Source organism: Bombyx mandarina, chromosome 12, assembly GCF_030267445.1.
Source record: "Bombyx mandarina strain Sakado chromosome 12, ASM3026744v2".
NCBI lineage: Eukaryota > Metazoa > Arthropoda > Insecta > Lepidoptera > Bombycidae > Bombyx > Bombyx mandarina.
Window position 1 is genome coordinate 14,048,903 of NC_143219.1, and position 19,733 is coordinate 14,068,635.

General features: G+C 37.7%; 1 protein-coding gene across 1 annotated transcript in view; it reads left to right on the top strand.

Annotated features, from left to right (window-relative positions):
* The first annotated feature begins 418 nt into the window (after nt 1-418).
* Nucleotides 419-19,733, top strand: part of LOC114248788 (kinesin-like protein CG14535) — a 423,441-nt gene continuing 404,126 nt past the window's right edge. The window contains exon 1 of the mRNA XM_028182208.2: nt 419-505. The gene's annotated coding sequence lies outside the window, so the exon portion shown is untranslated. The remainder of the gene's footprint in view (nt 506-19,733) is intronic.

Genomic DNA, 19,733 nt, shown 5'->3' on the forward strand with positions numbered 1-19,733 from the left:
TAAATTCGCTTTCAGACTACGCTATAATATAATAGCATATAGTTTATAGCTCATAGCACAACAATATCGCGTATCATACATTGTTAAGGACACGCTCACACTGTACTATATATTATTGGTAAAGTACAGGCTATACTATATGGCACTATAGTATAGCGTAGTCTGAAAGCAGCTAACTCATGTTGCTCTAGTGTTATCAAAGAGTTCCCTATCCCAGTATCCCCGAGTCGGTCATTCCGGCAGAGTCCTCGCGTTGGCCGTAGGGAGCGCTCGCCCCTTATATCGAAATAGCTTAAACGCGCGTTCGACTTTCGAACTTTCGGTTTTACAGAGTTTTCGAATTCTTTAACTCATTCGAATTTTTTGTGTTTATTGTATAAATTTCAAATTGTGTTCTTAATTTTTTTTTCTGTTTTTTTTTTCTGTTTTTTTTGTTTGTTTTTTTTTTTTGTTTTTGTGTGTTATGTGTTCGTGTCGTTTCTGCCGGTTGGACGTAAAGTTTTAGGTGAGTAATAATATTAAAATTTATTTATTTATATTAATTAATAAAATTTATTTTATTATTTTGTTTTATTAAAAATAGTATTAGTCTTATTCGTATCGTAAATAATATTTTTTAGTTTGAAATTCTTAGAAAGACAATCTAGTTACTTTGTTTAAAAAAAGCCGGTTATTTACGAATTGTGATTATGAAGTCATATTAAAATTTCACGTTGACTGAAATATATCTGAGACAGTGATGTTAATGTGAAACATGTAATACTTGGCTGTGATTCAAGCATTGCTGACGATCATGAGTAATATTAAACACTCATAATCAGGTGGGCTGTACGGTAGGTTACTTAGAAAGGTCATAACATAAAACCTATAACATTCTTAAGAATAAAGTATTTCGTGTAATTTCTCACATAAGATAAGTTTTAAAAAATTTTGCAAACTGAATCGTGGTAGCTTAAAGAAAAACAAACTGATCACGGCTCACCAAGCTTTAAGTGGTGAGCTACGAGCCCATTGACTGAAGCGTTCTTCGCGTAGAAACTGGCAAGGCGGTGGTAGCAGACAGTAAGACAGATTTCTATCTAAAAATCATTTATACCGATGTTGCCAAGCTACGTGAGCATTTATGAACATTAAAACGTTCGAGGCCTAACCAAAAGCCATGTGTATACGCATCATGCAGTTATACTGGTGGTAGGACCTCTTGTGATTCCGCGCGGGTAGGTACCACCACCCTGTCTATTTCTGCCCTGAAGCAGTAACTATTCTGAGACTTTACAACTCATATGTTAAGGTGGGTGGCGGCGTTTACGTTTTAGATGTCTATGGGCTCCGGTAACCACTTAACACCAGGTGGGCTATAAGCTCGCCCACCTCTATGCAATAAATAAATAAAAGTTATACCACCGTTCGGTTCTGGAGGAATATTATCTGGTAATTATTGATGACGTAGGAGAATCGTGGGTTATATAATAGTATTACAAAAATCTTCGTATTTATCTCACAAAACAATCCCTCGGTTTATATATTATAATGAAATAAAAAAAATTGTTTTAATATAAATAAAATTGATTTAAACTATCAGTTCTTTATTTAAGCGGTTGTAAAGTTTTTTTTTTTATTTTTTATTAAAAAATAAACTCTACCGTACTGAATTTAGGGTTACAAACACATAAAATACATTACGTATCGTAAGCACACATTGTAGGTACGCTTCGTACAAATCTCCCAAGTCCACATAATGTAAGTACGAATTGACTTGTTACGAACATTATTTAGATTACGAATCACGGACTTCTCGATTGGTAAACCGTCGACGTCGCCCAAAGCACGTCATCACGGATCCTCCTGATCCATTAACGGTGCTTTTAGGCAATGCAAGCACCGGTCACCGTCCTCGTCGAACCCGTCGCTTGCGACGAAGGGCTCGACGAGCGAATTAACCCACAGACACAGCCCACTGAGTTTCTCGCCGGATCTTCTCAGTGGGTCGCGCTTCCGATCCGGTGGTAGATTCTGCGAAGCACTGCTCTTGCTAGGGCGGTGTTAGCAATTCTCCAGTTTGAGCCCCGCGAGCTCACCTACACAAGCTAGGGTACGCTGAAATAGCCTCTCAAGGCTATCAGCATAGGTAGGGAAAAAAAAAAAAAAAAAAACGGACTTCTAATCGTAAAGAAGATATTCGATGGAGTGTTTTTGTTCGTTCGTAGCGTGCTCCTTAGCCCGTTGTTATGTTAATAAGTTTTTTTTAAATTTTGTTGCTTAGTTGGGTGGACGAACTCACACCTAAATTGGTGTTAAGTGGTTACCGGAACCCGTAGACATCTACAACGTAAATGCCGTCACCTACCTTGAGATATTAGTTCTAAGGTCTCAGTGTAGTTACAACGGCTGCCCCACCCTTCAAACCGTAACGCATTACTGTTTCACGGCATAAATAGGCAGGGTGGTGGTACCTACCCGTGCGGACTCACAAGATGTCCTACCACCAGTAATTTTTATATAAGCAAACCTTTGCAGGCACTTCCAAATCGTTATGACTTCACAGCGGAATCTAGTCTCGTCACTGGCAAGAATCGCCAAGAAATTCAGGGTTTGCTATTAATCAAATCAAGTATGTATCCGCTGCGTAAACAGTTAATATACCTATTTATCAAATAAACACGACTGAACTAGAACGCGGCTGCATTATTGAGTACTGACCAAAGATTCGCTTAGTACTGTTCTCTGTAAACCATACCATAAAAACAGCTAGATTATATTTGACTACACAAGTACTAGCGAAACCGTTCCCAATCTCGAACTATATACGGAAGGTAGCGCCTTCACTGTGCCCCAGGTATGGCTGACGTCTATGGACGACGGTAACCACTCACCATCAGCTGGGCCATACATTTACTATTTTTGTGTGTTGCCTTTGTATGCAGACGAGCATACGACGCACCTGATGGTAAGTGGTTACCGTTGCTCATGGACGTCAACAATGCCAGGGAGCACTGTCAAGTCTTACTATTGAACACTCTCCGCAAGCTTCGTTTGAAGAAGGGCATGACATAGCGCTCGGGAAATACCGTGGAGGGGAGCTCATTCCAAAGCCGGATTGTATGATATGGTATGTGGTAAATAAGATATTTGGAAACGCAATATCGATGAACTGTTATACTATTTCAAGGATTAATCTTTTTACTCATACTATCTGCCATGAACTAAACTTCAATGATCATTATGAAAATTTTTAAAGTTTTTGCCTGTTTTACAGAGTAGCTGTTTCAGCTACTCTCTATTCCACGTCTGGTATTGCCGATATCCGTGATAATTCCCTTTTTTTTATTGCTTAGATGGATGGACGAGCTCACAGCCCACCTGATGTTAAGTGGTTACTGGAGCCCATAGACATCTACAACGTAAATGCGCCACCCACCTCGAGATATAAGTTCTAAGGTCTCAGTATAGTTACAACGGCTACCGCACCCTTCGAACCCTTAAAGTAACATTCGAATTATTACCAATTGATCGATCATCAGTGTAATTAAATGGTAATTTTTAAACATTCGTCGTCAGTCAATCGTTTTATCGGAGTCAGTCCGTCAGATCAGCGGGTTAGGGTGTGTGCACATGACGTCGCTAGTGCAGGGGAGAGGGCAGTGCAAATTCAGAACCGCATTATTATTAGCACAGCTCCGTTGGTTCACAGACGAAATTATTTTTACTATTGGTCCCTGAGTAGTCGAAATTCGACCATAATTATTTGAAATTATAAGTTTGAACATTATTATGGCAACTTCTATAATCACAGATTTCGCCAAGACCACACTATAGACAAATGATATTAAAGACAAACAATATTAATCTATTCTCGATTTGACGACAGACTTTGAACATTAACAAAATTTTGACAACTAGTGGCCCTGGTAGTCGAAATTCGACTATAAATAGTTGAAATTATAAATTTGTACACTATTATGATTCTATTGTCAAAGACTATTTATTATACTTCTATAATCACAGATTTCACCAAGAATACACTTTAGACAAATATTAATAAAGACAAACAACATCTAATCTCTTCTCAATTTGACCGCAGACTATAAGCAATAATAAAAGTTTGAGAATAAACAAATAGTATGCACTATGCATGCGCGTGTGTGTCAATAACACGATAGTGTAATGTTTTTTTTATTGATTTAATGTATTTTTTTATGCACAATAAAAAATATTAACATTCTGCACTCCTCTATAATATTCTCTATAAGTGTGGGAAATTTCATACTACTTCGTCCGCGCAATTTTCGTAAAAAGGAGTACAAAGTTTAATTGCTTCAAGTTTTATTAAGTAGATGCGCGATGATAAGACAAAATTTTTGATGATTGATGATAAGACAATATTTGAATATTATTTTCCTTTTTTTATATTATTTTTATATACCAATTTTGCATATTTAACGAGACGTCGTAAGATCAACGCGAACAAACCATGTATAATAAAAATTCTCGAAATCAGAACCGCGTTGCCCGATTTATCGCTTGACGAGTATGCAAAGATCAAATATATCGTCTGAATAATAAAGTTCATATTGCATTGAAATGAAAATGAGCTCCAAAGATTGATTACCAGAATTATTATTCAGTATTTATTTACAGTCATTGAGACTATCGTAATGTTTCAAGATGGCGATCACATACATATCAGAGTCTCTATTGATTCCAGTCGTGAGCACGTCTACCCATATATACCTGTTAAAACTGTAGGATCGCATTACTTAGTCAAGAAGTACTGGTGGTAGGACGTCTTGTGAGTTTGCACGGGTCGATATCACCATCGTGCCTACTTTTTTTTTTTATGATTGAAAGATTACTGATGGCCCGGAAGCCTTTCCAGCTTCACCAGGACAGGTGGGCGAGCAAAGGCTCAGCCAGGAGGGGTGGGATTTGTTAACAACTGCCCGAGCGCTTCCGAAGGAGACCTAACAACTCAAGAGTAATTGCTTCGCGAATGAATCTACTACCGGATCGGAATCGCGACCCACTGAGAAGATCCGGCGAGAAACTCAGCGGGATGATGCATGGGTTAAGCTGCACGTCGACCTCTTTGTCGAGTTCGACGAGTACGGTTACCGGGGTTCCTCAGCCTGCTCCTAGTGTTAGAGCTGAAGGTATCTAATGCAAGAGTTATTGGATCTGATGGATCCGTAAGGACGTGTCTAGGGCGACGACGGTGACTTGCTCCTGCGTGATCAGGATTCGGGGAGTAGTCAGCGGCGGCAACGATAAGGCGATTATCATGACGCATAGCCTTATCGAAGTAACGTTCCGAAACTGACTTCACGTGTTTGCGGATCGATTCGAGGCCCAGGTCGTCGTGTAGGTCGATGTTCCTCACGAACCACGGAGCCCCGACGGCTAACCTGCAAAAGCGGGATTGTAGGGATTGGAGGGTGTCTATGTGTGTGCGTGCCGCGTGAGCGAGCACCACACTCGCGTAAGTCATGACAGGCCTTATGCAAGTTTTGTAAAGTGTCACCTTGTTCCGAAGGGACATTTTACTCCGCTTACAGATCATGGGATAGAGTCTGCCGAGAATAAATGCGGCACGATCGCGGACTGTTTTTATATGCGGGCGGAATGTCATGGATGCATCCAGGGTGACTCCTAGGTACTTGACCTTCCTAGACCTTCCTAGCCCAGGGTATAGGTTGGCCGAAGAGGGTGATCGGGGGGGTGATATTTCTCCTCTTAATGCGGGAGGAAATAAGCGGTGAGTTTCCCCTTTGAAATAACACTGCTGTGCTTTTCGCTGGGTTGATGTCTATGCGCCATTTTCGGAACCACTATCCGAGGGTTAACGCTGCACTCTGGAGTTTACTCGCGATTAGGGACTTGTTTCTACTTGAGTAGTAAACGGTTGTGTCGTCAGTGAATAAGGCTAGCTGGGTCGGCGGCGACCGGGGAATATCGTTAATAAATAAACTAAATAGGAGCGGAGAGAGAACGGAGCCTTGCGGGACTCCAGCCGTGAGTGGTCGCGGGGAGGAGCGGGTTCCCTCAAGTTGATATCGAAAAGGTGCCTACTTCTGCCATGAAGCAGTAATGCGTTTCGGTTCGAGGGGTAGGGCAGCCATTGTACTGTACTGAGACCTTAGAACTCATATTTCAAGGTAGATGGCGGCATTTACGTTGTAGATGATGTCTGTAGGCTCTGGCCGTGAGCTCGTCCATCCATCTTAACAATAAATAAAGAAAGAACAACCCTCGCATATAAAATTTAAACTTCATACCATGACTGTGTGACTGAAATTCTATCTAGTAGGTATACAATATAAAAGTCGACGTGTAACATGTACACATGTATGGATGTATGACGGTTGGATCGATTTCAATGAAACTTTCAGGAAATTTTCGAATTGGCCCAGCATGTGATCCTGTGCAATTTGTTAGCAATCGGATCTAAGTTAAATCGCAGAGAGGCCAGCAGATTGAGCAGGGTTGGATTGGCTATTTCTAAAAGTGGTGTTCAGTTTTATTTTAATTTCTCTGATACTTTAGCTCACAATAGCCATTGCCATAGCCACACGTCAAGTCATTCTATTCTCTTGTTGACAGCGGTTGCATGAGGTGGCCGTTCACAAACCAAGTAACTCTACATTTTTTTTGCTTGATGTGTGGACGGGCTCGCAACCCACCCGGTGTTAAGAGGTTACTGGAACGCATAGAAATCTACAACGTAAATGCTACCACTCACCTTGAGATACGAGTTCTAAGGTCTCAGTATAGTTACAACGGCTGCCCCACCCTTCAAACCGAAACGCATTACTGCTTCACGACACGGCACAAGAGGTCCTACCACCAGTAATTACGCAAATTATAATTATGCGGGTTTGATTTTTATTACACGACGCTATTTTTTCACCGTGGAAGTCAATCGGGAACATTTGTTAAGTACGTATTTGATCAGAAAAATTGGTACCCGCCTGCGGCATTCGAACCCCAGTGCATCGCAAGATACGAATGCACCGGACGTCTTATCCTTTAGGCCACGACGACGACAATAATACAAGATAGACAATAGTACAATTATATAATAATATAATTAGATATAAGACTATTAATCGTTATTATAATAACAAAATACCAATTTTTAAACAATTAAAAATTTAAAATAAATTGTAAATCTTAAAATTAACCTATATGCATTATAAAAAAATGTCACCCTCCATTATACTCTTACTATATAGTTTACGATTCACCGGAATCACGCAAATATAAATTGACCAATTCGGCTCATGTCTTGAACATTAATTAGTCGAAACCCACTAAAGGACATCGTTAGATATAAATTTATGGGATTATAATTACGGTTCCTGGTATACTCGTGTAATATTCCTGACCCTGGCAGTAGCAAGGGTCATCGTCCAGACGATAAAACTTTTGTCGTCCATTGCCCATCAAGATTTCGGAAAAGAGTTTCCTGAAAATGTTGATACTGTGAGAGTTAATTATAGATCCATTGAGTTCCATTGGTATATTCCAAAATAAACGAGAGTAGACAGATCTTAAGACTCTCCGCGAGAATTAGAACAGAGCTTGATTAAATTAAAATCTTAGTTTTTTTTTTACCTATTCGTTGGTAGCCTAAACCGCTATTCCAGTTACGTCCAGAGGAGTAGGTGAGCTCACGGGCTTAACCTGAGGCAATTTGCTAACACTAGCCCTAGCAAGAGCAGTGCTTCGCTGAATCTTCCAACGAATCGGAATCGGGACCCACTGAGAAGGTCCGGCGAGACACTCAGTGGGCTGAGTCTAAGGATTCGTTCATCGAACTCGTCGGATTCGACGGGGACGGTGACAAAATCGTGGTAAGATCCACTAAAATAAAAACATGTACTAGTACGGCGGTAGCTATCACATTCAGATATTTGCCAATATCTGAATTGCGCTAGCGTAATTTTCTGTATAAGTTCCGAATAAACCCTCGGTATACCGAGTAATTTCACCCGCTCGGTGAAAGATATTCCTTTTGTCGATACTTCGGTTTTTGGGTATATTTAATTGTATAACAATCTGCCTGCATTTAAATATTCATGTTAAACATAAACGTTGCACTTAACATCCAAGAAGCTTTACTAAGAAAAAACGTGCAACGCGTACTGTGACGAATTAACTTAACAACCCTCTAAATCTATTCTTGTCAAACTTTCACTAAATTTTCACGGATAATCTAATAGTGCACCATGAAACGTGCTTGCTTTATATATTTAAGTGTATTCCAAATATATGTGTAATAAGTGTGATGCGCATATTTAAAATGTATATACGCATATTATAATACCCAATTTATGTTTATAGATTAGGCATTATAATAATCTTGGTCCTTTTTATCTATTCTATATATTCTATCTATTCTATATATTCTATCTATTCTATCTATTCTATCTATTCTATCTATTCTATCTATTCTATCTATTCTATCTATTCTATCTATTCTATCTATTCTATCTATTCTATCTATTCTATCTATTCTATCTATTCTATCTATTCTATCTATTCTATCTATTCTATCTATTCTATCTATTCTATCTATTCTATTCTATTTTCTATCTATTCTATCTATTCTATCTATTCTATCTATTCTATCTATTCTATCTATTCTATCTATTCTATCTATTCTATCTATTCTATCTATTCTATCTATTCTATCTATTCTATCTATTCTATCTATTCTATCTATTCTATCTATTCTATCTATTCTATCTATTCTATCTATTCTATCTATTCTATCTATTCTATCTATTCTATCTATTCTATCTATTCTATCTATTCTATCTATTCTATCTATTCTATCTATTCTATCTATTCTATCTATTCTATCTATTCTATCTATTCTATTATTCTATCTATTCTATCTATTCTATCTATTCTATCTATTCTATCTATTCTATCTATTCTATCTATTCTATCTATTCTATCTATTCTATCTATTCTATCTATTCTATCTATTCTATCTATTCTATCTATTCTATCTATTCTATCTATTCTATCTATTCTATCTATTCTATCTATTCTATCTATTCTATCTATTCTATCTATTCTATCTATTCTATCTATTCTATCTTTCTATCTTTCTATCTTTTCTATCTATTCTATCTATTCTATCTATTCTATCTATTCTATCTATTCTATCTATTCTATCTATTCTATCTATTCTATCTATTCCATCTATTCTATTCTTCTATCTTTCGATAAAAAATATTCCTTGAGGAAGTTCTCAAATCAAGGTCTAGCGGTTGATCTTGTAGAGCAGAAAGCAGTCATTCTGGGTAAGGCGATGACGTTTCTCGCCACGGAGCCCTAAGCATTGGTATCGTAGACACCGCTGCCAGCGGCAAAATGTTTTTTGTTTTTTAAAAATTGTACTTCAATAATAACAACAGCTTTTTCTGCTTATTTTATATAATATATTCAGTAATCAACATTTTCCGTAGGCTCCAAACCGTATATCGTTTTGACTGCGGGATAATTTTGTACTCTTAGTTTCGTTACCACCAACGGCTATCAAATTATTGAAACTGTCACGTATGATTGCCTCGCGGACAGAATTTGCAGGCTGAACAACTGATACGACGGATACCGGGTAACTCCTATTAACCCTGGAAATCTATGATAGACAGTTTAGCAATATTTATCAAGATGTCGCCGAAATCTTAGTAAAGGTTGTTAGTTGCTTCGTATTTCACCAGTATTTAACGTAACTAAAACAATTTTTAAGATTCAATATAGATTGAATAGTCGTGGTATCGGAAACTTTAATAATATATTGGAAACGTCAGAAGTAATGTTTATATTGTAACGATAAAAAATGGTGCGCGTGCAACTTGGTGCAAATAAAAGAAATGAAACTTCTTTTGCGGTGTGTAGCATTGTGGCTCACTTCATTTTTCATCCTTAAATGAAATTTAATTATAATAATAAAAAATAAATGCTGTATATGACAAAAGTTCTAGCTTGCTTTGTCCTTTCCCGCTCCCTACGGTCGAGTGGTTCGCGAGACGCTGTCTATTTTCTCACTCTCACTCTTCGTAAATTGTATCTTTTCTCTCTAGCCGTAACGAGTTTGTCGCGAGTTAAACTTTTCTCTCAACGCGCATAAAAAAGTTTCACTTCAAAAAGAAACGTGAGATTCAAATCGTAAAAGTGTTATTGATTGGTAAACGTTAGTTCTGAATGCCGCTTGATTGGTTCCTAGTGAATTAGATTAGGATAATTCGTAAAATATCTAAAGTATTACATTTAATTGGCGTGACAATAGCGGAGCATAGCGTGCACCGCGCCATCACATCGGCTCCACGGCGCGGGTCTCACAATGGGAAACTATTGAAATCCCCGAACAATAGTTAGGCCGTGTTTACATACGTTTTGGCAAGCGCGACAGATTGCGCTCGGGACACAAAGCGTTTTTATCCTTGTGTACATAGCTTTTGAAATGCAAGAGTCTACTTTTTAAAAAAAGCATAGGTAGTCAGTTCAAATCTCTTTAGGTTCGTGTATTAATATATATTTTTATATGTATTATTTATGATACTCACCCATCACTAATACTTGAGTTTATATATTTTTTCGAAATGACTTGACCAATTTGATAAAGACTGTCCGACCAACCGCTAAAGACGCTAAACTCGTATTATTTAATACTAATTAAATGCGAGAAAAACCGCCTGATAGCTTATGTGTATAAATACAATGAAAGAGGTCTGTCATTACGCGCACATCACGCAACGCTACTGAACAGATTTCCAGATATATTTTTCAGTTTTAATTAACATTTGGATATTATGTAAAAAAATTATCATATATTATTAAAGTTGTAAGATATAACGTGCGCTCAGTACTTGATTACCGACTTTATTAGTTTTCTGTGTTGATATATGGCTGTGTCACAGACTTTTATTTATTTATTTAGTTGCACCAAGAAAGAGATCATCAATACAAAACATTAACAAATTGACAGTAAGTACATGGCAGATGTCACCACGATTATAGGTGCAATCGACAGTGCAATAGTTGAGACAACATCATGAAAATAGAAAAGTAAAAATGAGTTAAATATATATATACTATATATGTGTGTGTGTGTGTATTTGTATGTATATACCTATATATTGTTTTGTATCTTGTAATATGTATATATTATTATATGTAATGTTTACTGTATGCACTAGGTTTGTGTTCCTAATTCTTCTTTCCTTTTGCGGGCCTACTGGAAGAGATTTCAGCATGAAATAAGTAGTGCCCTTGTACTCTGTATCCTTATTGACGTGTCTTTTCTAACAGCTGTGTGTACAAAATATGTTAAATAAAATAAATAAATAAACAATGAGTTAAATATATAAAAGCCTTCTCGTTATTCTTGACTAAATCAGTGCTCGCTCGTTTGTCTAGGTGAAGCTGAAAAGCTATTCTAGACACTAGTTAATCCTTCTAATCCAAAAAAAGCCTAAAAAAATATCTAAGAAGATTGTTTAGTAGCGATTGTAGCCCCGAAGAGATATATGTACCAAAAAACTTTCTCAGACAGAGGATTACGATTCTACTACTATTATAATATTAAGCACGTGACTGTCTTGATAACTCCTAATATCATTCTGAAATCACTATTAAAACATGAATATTAATCTTTTATTGACGTTTTTGAATTGCAGTCAATGTAATTATAATTTTAATAATCAGCGTATATCAGAGGAAGTGTGAAAGTAGCCACGTTAATCAACGAATTAAAGAGTGGACAGAGCGTGGTATGTGATGCGTAGAGATAAGATGCATGTAACTAGGAGATGTATGGAAATGGTAGTGCAAGGTAGAGGGAGAAGAGTTCAACCGAAGAAGATATGGATGGAGTGTGTGAAAGACAATATGAGAGAGAGGGAAGTGAGTGTTGAGATGACGGCTGATAGAAGAGAACGGAAGAAAAAAATAGCTGTACCGACCCCACTTAGTGGGATAAGGTAGAGAAAAAGAAGAAGAATCAGCTTACAGCGGTCGTTTGCGTTACAGCGCTGCTTAATATTTATTGAACACGTGCGGGTGCTTGGATTTAAATACTGTTATCAGTATATGTCGGGTTGCTCGGTATCGTATTTCTGTACGAGAAAATCGAATTAAAATTTTCATGTAAGGCCAATACAATGAGCACGCCCGTCAACAATCGACTTCACGCAGCTGTGAAGTGGGAACACTCAACGACCCTCTTGCCATCACGTGTATATTAGATGCAAAGTTTGTTTTTACTAAGCAACAGCAAACGAAATAGACAATTAAAACCCTAAAATTCCAATTAGATTTTGGATTATTGTTCTTCCAAAGGCTTCATTTGTTTTATTATTACATTCAATAAGATGATTCAATAAGAATAACCATAACACCCATTGAGTTTCTCGGCGGATCTTCTCAGTGGGCCGCGATTCTGATCATTGGTACGTTGGTCTGTCTTGGTCACTGGTCTTGCTAGGGCTAGTGTTAACATATTCTCTCAGGTTATGGTAGGGAAAAAGGTTAATAAAATAGGACTAAAGTCTACTAGTAGGACTAAAATATCTATTTCATGATAAGCAATCGATCTTTTAGTTTGCGTGATAATATGTCAATCGATAGATTTTATGTGCAGTTCCCGGGTCCATTTTGGCTCTCGTTTGAGCCTTAAGCGTCCTTTTTGAAGGAATTTGTAAGGTCTGAAAAGATACATTAGCTATTGCTATATCCGTGATGTAGACCAAAGGCTCGTGCACTTAAGTGACATTAAAATCAGAGAAAAGTAATAAACTATAATCGGTTCACAAAAAGAAAAGAAAAAAAAATGTTAGTGTCACACCTATCTATTTTAGAACTAAACATAACTTAGCATAAGGTCTAGTCTCGATTGTTTATATTTACTCTAAACTATCTTACGATCGTACAACCGGTTTTTTATTTTATATAAAATCCGGATACATTTTTACATCTTAAACTTTTTCCATTACACACATGTAAGCCGAACTTACAATCCCGTCAGTCAAAGCTCTAGCGTCTATAAAAGTATCGCGCCCCCTTTACAACAAACAAAAAGTTTAAATTGGATCGAGCTTATTGTAGTAAATACAAGTTTGAATTATTTATCGAAGCTTTTTTTATCGACGAAGGGATGATTTATTGAATTTCCAAGTCGTGTTTACATTCTTGGTAGTTAATGAAAGGATGTACATAAATCAAGTTACTAAAAAATCTCTGTTATGCTTTAGACCAGTACCTCGGCTAACCTAACCGAAACTAATAGCCACAGCGAAGTTCTTTTCTCCAGGCTTCCCAGGAGTAAAATCATCATAGGAACAACCAGTTGGCGGTGTGTCCCAACCCGGCAGGCAGGTGCTGATCCAACGGAATATCCCGGGATCCTTTGATTCGCCTCGAAGGCTCCGCCAGCCTGACGTTCTTAGAGTGAGCCATGCGTCTATTTACTGTGTTGATGGTGTTTAGCCCCTTAACCCGCCGGGCCTCTTACCTGGGAGAGGGCGCTTCTGACGCTTGGACGAAAGTACAGGGAAGTTGTTTAGTGTGTAGGGCTCTAAATATCCTGGGGTCCACGGTTCGTTCCCAAAATCTGCTGTTCGTCCACTCCCACAAACCCCGTACGCCCTCTAAGCGTGGGGATTTCGTAGGAGGTTCGTTCCCGTGACCAAATAAATAATAGTTTAAAAAACTAACAAAATACGCTTTTATAGAAAATTCAACTAAAGAATAGAAAACAAATTTTAGTAAATTTGAATTAAAAATAGTGTAAAAAAAAAGATTTTATTGTAAAAAAAGCGTGGGGTACTTTCCAGTATATAATCAAAATAACCCTTCTACTCATATCTTCATAAAATATTTATAACTACTGATACCATTATGCACCCCACGCTTTTTTTACAATAAAATCATTTTTTCTTACACTATTTTTATTTATTAAATTTATTTTTAATTTTTTAGTTGAATTTATATTTTTTCAAATACATTTTTTCCATATTTTTTTTTAAATATTGTATTACCATCGGTCCTTAATAAGTATACCAAATTTCGAGTTAATTCGACGTTTTGAAGGGGTCAAAATCATGTTCAAAGATTCCGTTACAAACATACATACTACACGTCTGAAGCTAATATAAAAGCGTATAAAAAAAAAGGATATACTTTTATTGAAACGCAAAAAAAAATGTTTCGATAAAAAATAGCGCTTCATTGGACATGGATCGAGCGTGCGTGAATTTTAAATGCCTCAATGTGTGACATTTTTGGGATTTGAATAGTTAACACCTCTAAACGCTAAATTCAGTTATTCTAAAAAAATGTTTAAATATGACTGTATGGGGCCGGCTTAGAATAACGCCACCGTATCTCTTCCCGTGCGTAAAATGACTACAGGATTTCACCAAGGAATGGTCACTGGTGTTCTTTGTATATTATACCAGGGCCTTACAAACGCCAACTGACGTTCACTGGTGGCAGGGAGGTGCTTTGTGTCAGATAAGTGCTCTGAGGAATTGTTCGAGATGATACCGTCATCTCGTTTTTACCATCGCACCGCCCGCCATCGGAGTAAATAAATAAATAATAAATAATAAATAAATATTTACTAACAACCACGCCACGTTAACTGGTCCCGTGATAAGTTCGTAAAGAACTTGTGTTACAGGTACCAGATAACGGAAATAAATATAAGATTTTTATTATACAGATACATATATTTAATATACATCCATAACCCTGGAAAAGACATTTATATTTATCATACAAATATCTTCCCTTGGCGGGATTCGAACCCGCGACCCCCTTATGTAGTGACCATGTCACTTACCACTACACCAGACGGCCGTTAAACGGAGTAGAGTTCATCCATACTACCTGGAGCCACTGCGGTCATCCACAGTGCGTTTCCAGAGATCTTTCTTGCCACGTACCATCCGGCTATGGAATGAACTCCCCTCCACGGTGCTTCCCGAGTGCTATGATATATCCTTATTCAAACGAGGCTTGTGCAGAGTATTAAGCAGTAGGCACCGGCTTGGCTCTGCCCCTGGCATTGCTGAAGTCTATGGGTGACGGTAACCACTCACCATCAGGTTGGCCGTGTGCTCGTCTGCCTACAAGGGCAATAAAAAAAAAGATAAGGATCGTTTTGGATTTCTAAGCTATAAGTCTATGACCTCATGTGGTTTAGGTGGGCAGCAGCTTTCACGGTGCTCTGACTATAGCTTAAAGTGTGTGCTAACTGATGTGGTTTGGATGTATTTACGATTTCGAGGCTTTTTTAATTATTGTAGCTATTTCTATAGTCATTTTGTCAACGGGCCAAACAAGATAACGTAACCGTCGCTTCAACAAAAGAGACAACAGAAAATTTGTCCGTTGTTTAGATCGCTAGTGAGCCAATAAGTTTTAATAAAATATCCAAATATCTATTTAAATAAAAATGAATTACTGTTCGTTAGTCTCGCTAAAACTCGAGAACGGCTGGACCGATTTTACTAATTTTGGTCTTGAATTACTTGTGGAAGTCTAGATATGTTTTTAAAGGTAGATAAATATGAAAATGCTCGGAAATAAATAAAAATAACAATTTTGTTTCTCCTTTGATGTGTCCCCCGTCGGACGAATTCCTTTTGTTTGTTTTAAGTTTATTTTATACAAAAGTTTAGGTCTTTTATTTATCGATTGAGGCACCACGAAGTCTGCCGGGTCAGCTAGTTTTTAATAAAATATCCATACAATACCAATATCATTTTTTTCCACAAGATCTAACTAGGTATTATTGTTAGGAAAACGGTTCGCAAAGAAAGGATCAAAGAGTACCCAGATACGTTACAGGAATTCCTTTGATGTTTCGCGCGACTTTACTTGATTTACATAGAACCTTAGGTCTCCACGTTGAAATGGCGAGTGAAGAGCCTTTATACGATATGTGGATTTTCTTCAGGGTGATTTCCTTCCAGTTCGCTACGAAATTAAATGGGATTATTGGGATTTACACAGGGATCCGAGTTGCTTTTCTGTTGCATTTTTACACTGTATACTGTAAGCATATGTGTGTATTTTTAAGCTATTGCATAACTTTTATCGCGGGCTTTGAGCTCGGCGACCGAATCAAGAAATTCCGTAACGAAAATAAAACTTAACACCCCCCACTCCACCTACCATATAGCTTGCGTTCAACACATTCACCCGTAGCGCTTGTGTAGTGTTTGTGAACAAGCGCGCGGCGTGACATCGCACTGCATGCGCATCATGAAAAGTCTGCCCATCTCTCTCTCACGCGGTGTAGCTCATAAGTGTGAAGGGGACATTTAATGTTTTGCTTTTGTTAATGTTTATAAATTTAGCGTGATCGTATTTTATTATTGTTTTAATATTAAATTATAATTGTCTAATTATAATTGCATAAGTTGATAAAAAATGTTATGCAATAGCTTTACTGCGGCAGTCCCCAAGTGCCACGCGTGTCTTTTTTTATTACTTAGACCTCACGGACCACCTGGTTTTATGTGGCTAGCGGACCCCAAAGGCATTAATAACATAAATGCCGCCACTCATCTTGAAATATGAATTCTATGTTCTATAGTACAATGGCTGTGTGTTGAATTGACCCAATCTGATTTATGATGCTCTGCAAGTCCGAATTCTCCAAATGACATATATTTGACAAAAAAGATTACATTTCAACAAGCAAAACCATATTCACTATTAGTTGATCCGTTTTTACTTATTTCAACTCGTCAACTCTGGTTGCTTAAAGTAATATGGGATTATCAATTACTATATACTAGAGGTCCCGCAGTAGTCGAAATTCGACTATAATTAATTGGAATTGTAAGTTTGTACACTATTATGATTGTATTTTATACTTCTATAATCACAAATTTCGCCAAGGCTACACTATAAATGTGTAAATATGCATGCGTGTGTGCGTCAAATACATGGTAAGTAGTGTGTGTAATGTTTTTTATTTATTGATTTAATGTATTTTTACGCTTAATTATAAAAATATTAACATTCTGCACTTCTTTTCTATATTCTCTATAAGTGTGCAAAATTTCATACTCCTCCGTCCGCGCAATTTTCGTAAAAAGGGATACAAAGTTTTTGCTTCACGTATTAATATATATATATACATATAAACTCGTAATAACTAACGTGTTAATGATTTTTGAAAATAGATAAAGCATTTCTTATGTTTGACGATTATTTTATCCTTAGAAATCAAAAGTCTTAACCGATACTTATAATCATTACCACTTACATTTAATAGATCATCAGCGGACTACACATTCGAATATCAGTAAAGCCAGGAACATCAGAGAATGGCCAAGACGTGGTGTGGTATCGTTATTATCATTATCGAATGCATCAGATTCCTTTGAAACTAGGGTTTGGAGAATACGTGCCATAGTCCTGAGAAACAGTAATTTTAGCTCTCGGCTTCATACGATTCCAAATTCCAAAGCTACGAATATAAGTAAGAGAAATTTTATAAATACGGTTAGCATTCAAGCATACATACAGTCACGGCTTCAAGTATCTCAAAATTTAGTTATCTACAGCATAGAATAATTGGGAAAGGATTTAATAAATTAAATTGAAAATTCATTTGAGCCTTAAAAGGGTTCGGGGCTCAGATATCAATGTCGGACCCACCATTTTGTTTCAATCACAAAAACCTTTAGGGATTCCCTGCTGATATTGAACTTGAGTTGTATATTATTTGAATTTCCTTTAGCGAATCGAAGGTTTCTAGGGTCTAATTGCCTAAAAGACACGAATTAAGTATTTTTCTTTCATTAAGATTTTTTTTATTGCTTAGCTGGGTGGACGAGCTCACAGCCCACCTGGTGTTAAGTGTTTACTGGAGCTCATAGACATCTACAACGTACATGCACCACCCACCTTGAGATATAAGTTCTAAGGTCTCAAGTATAGTTACAACGGCTGCCCCATCCTTCAAACCGAAACGCATTACTGCTACACGGCAGAAATAGGCAAGGTGGTGGTACCTGCCCGCGCGGACTCACAAGAGGTCCTGCAGTAAAAAGAAATGAAAAGAATGAAGTTAGAAAAGGTAATTTGAAATGAGAAATAACTACTGAAGGTCTGGTACCGGAAAACAGGAGTCCGATAATGTAGAAGACAAAACTACGCCGGTACTTTCTAAAGATACCGGCCTTATATCCGGAGGCAAATGTACTTGTGCAAGGTACCGAATCCAATGATTGGTGTCTCGATACAGTGGGATAATGCATCAGCCATTGGCAGCGGATCAATCGCCATGCAACACAATGTTTACATGAGTCGACTATCAAGGTGCAAGAATAACATCAAGTCAATGAACCGCAAGTAACTTTGTGGGAGCCGCTTGTTTGTTCATTGAAATTGTTTGTATCTTCTTCTATGTGTTTATAAAAAACGTGGTTCGGATCCAGTGCGCGCACGTTTTGTTATGTTATGTTATATGTAGGCGTAGTTGGTTCGACAAATCCGTCTTTCATTAAGCTAATTAAAAATACATTTTAACTGGTGGTAGGACCTCTTGTGAGTCCGCGCGGGTAGGTACCACCGCCCTGCCTATTTCTGCCGTGAAGCAGTAATGCGTTTCGGTCTGAAGGGTAAGGCAGCCGTTGTAACTATACTGAGATCTTAGAACTTATATCTCGAGGTGGGTGGCGCATTTACGTTGTAGATGTCTATGGGCTCCAGTAACCAATTAACACCGGGTGGGTTGTGAGCTCGTCCACCCATCTAAGCAATAAAAATAAGAAAAAAAACTTTGACATTACTATTAGAAATTATTTCATTAAAAAAATGGGTATTATTTTTGTAAACTAACTAACAGGGACCAACTAACTAAATAAATGCTGTTTTAATGAAATTTGATTACGTAATTGACATTCTGTTACGATGAACAAAAAGGCTTTTTAAAAAAATATTGGAGGTAAATCCGCAGTAGTCTATTAGTATATAAACGGCGAAAGATAAACCGTAATTATTATGGTTTTTCTTCCCTTTGTGAGTCCGACTTGCGTTTGAAATAGAAATCTGTTTTATGTTTACGTTCAACTGTATTTAAAAACAGAATGTTTAAACTAACTAGAAAGAAAAAAAAATACAAAGTTGAACTATGTCAAAACGATTTTTTATAAGTTTTCTGATATCCGGTTAGTGGCATTTTAGGTATCTTTGTAGGAAGTATCCATACTTCTATGTCCTACCATTAGTAAATTGAAATTTTAAATTCAGAATGCAAAAGTGCAAAAAAATTAATAAACCTCCTGTCGCTCAACAACCCACGTCCGAACCTCGCGTGAGACAGAACTCATGAAAACGCAAAGGGGGGAAAGTGAAGTGTTTAGTGCGGAGCACATCTCTCCCATCACCCTCGCCCTCGGGACGCCGGACCGGCAGTCGTCGGCGTCACGATCTCCAGCCCTCTCGGTCGGCAGGCTATCCAAAGCCTGCCTAGATGGCACCGGTTAGAATGGGTTATCCCACGGAATACCTCGCTGAGTCAGAACCAGTGTGGGTCGAGAATAGCCGATCTTTCATCACCCGGATGCTCTTGCGTAAAAGACGTGCAGAGCAGCTTGCACGTCGTATTCTTAGGCCCCCCTCGCCGGTCCCCAGACCGATATGTAAGGGGGAATGGAAACATTTAGAGGGCTTGGGCGAGATCCGTCTCCCTGACCCCC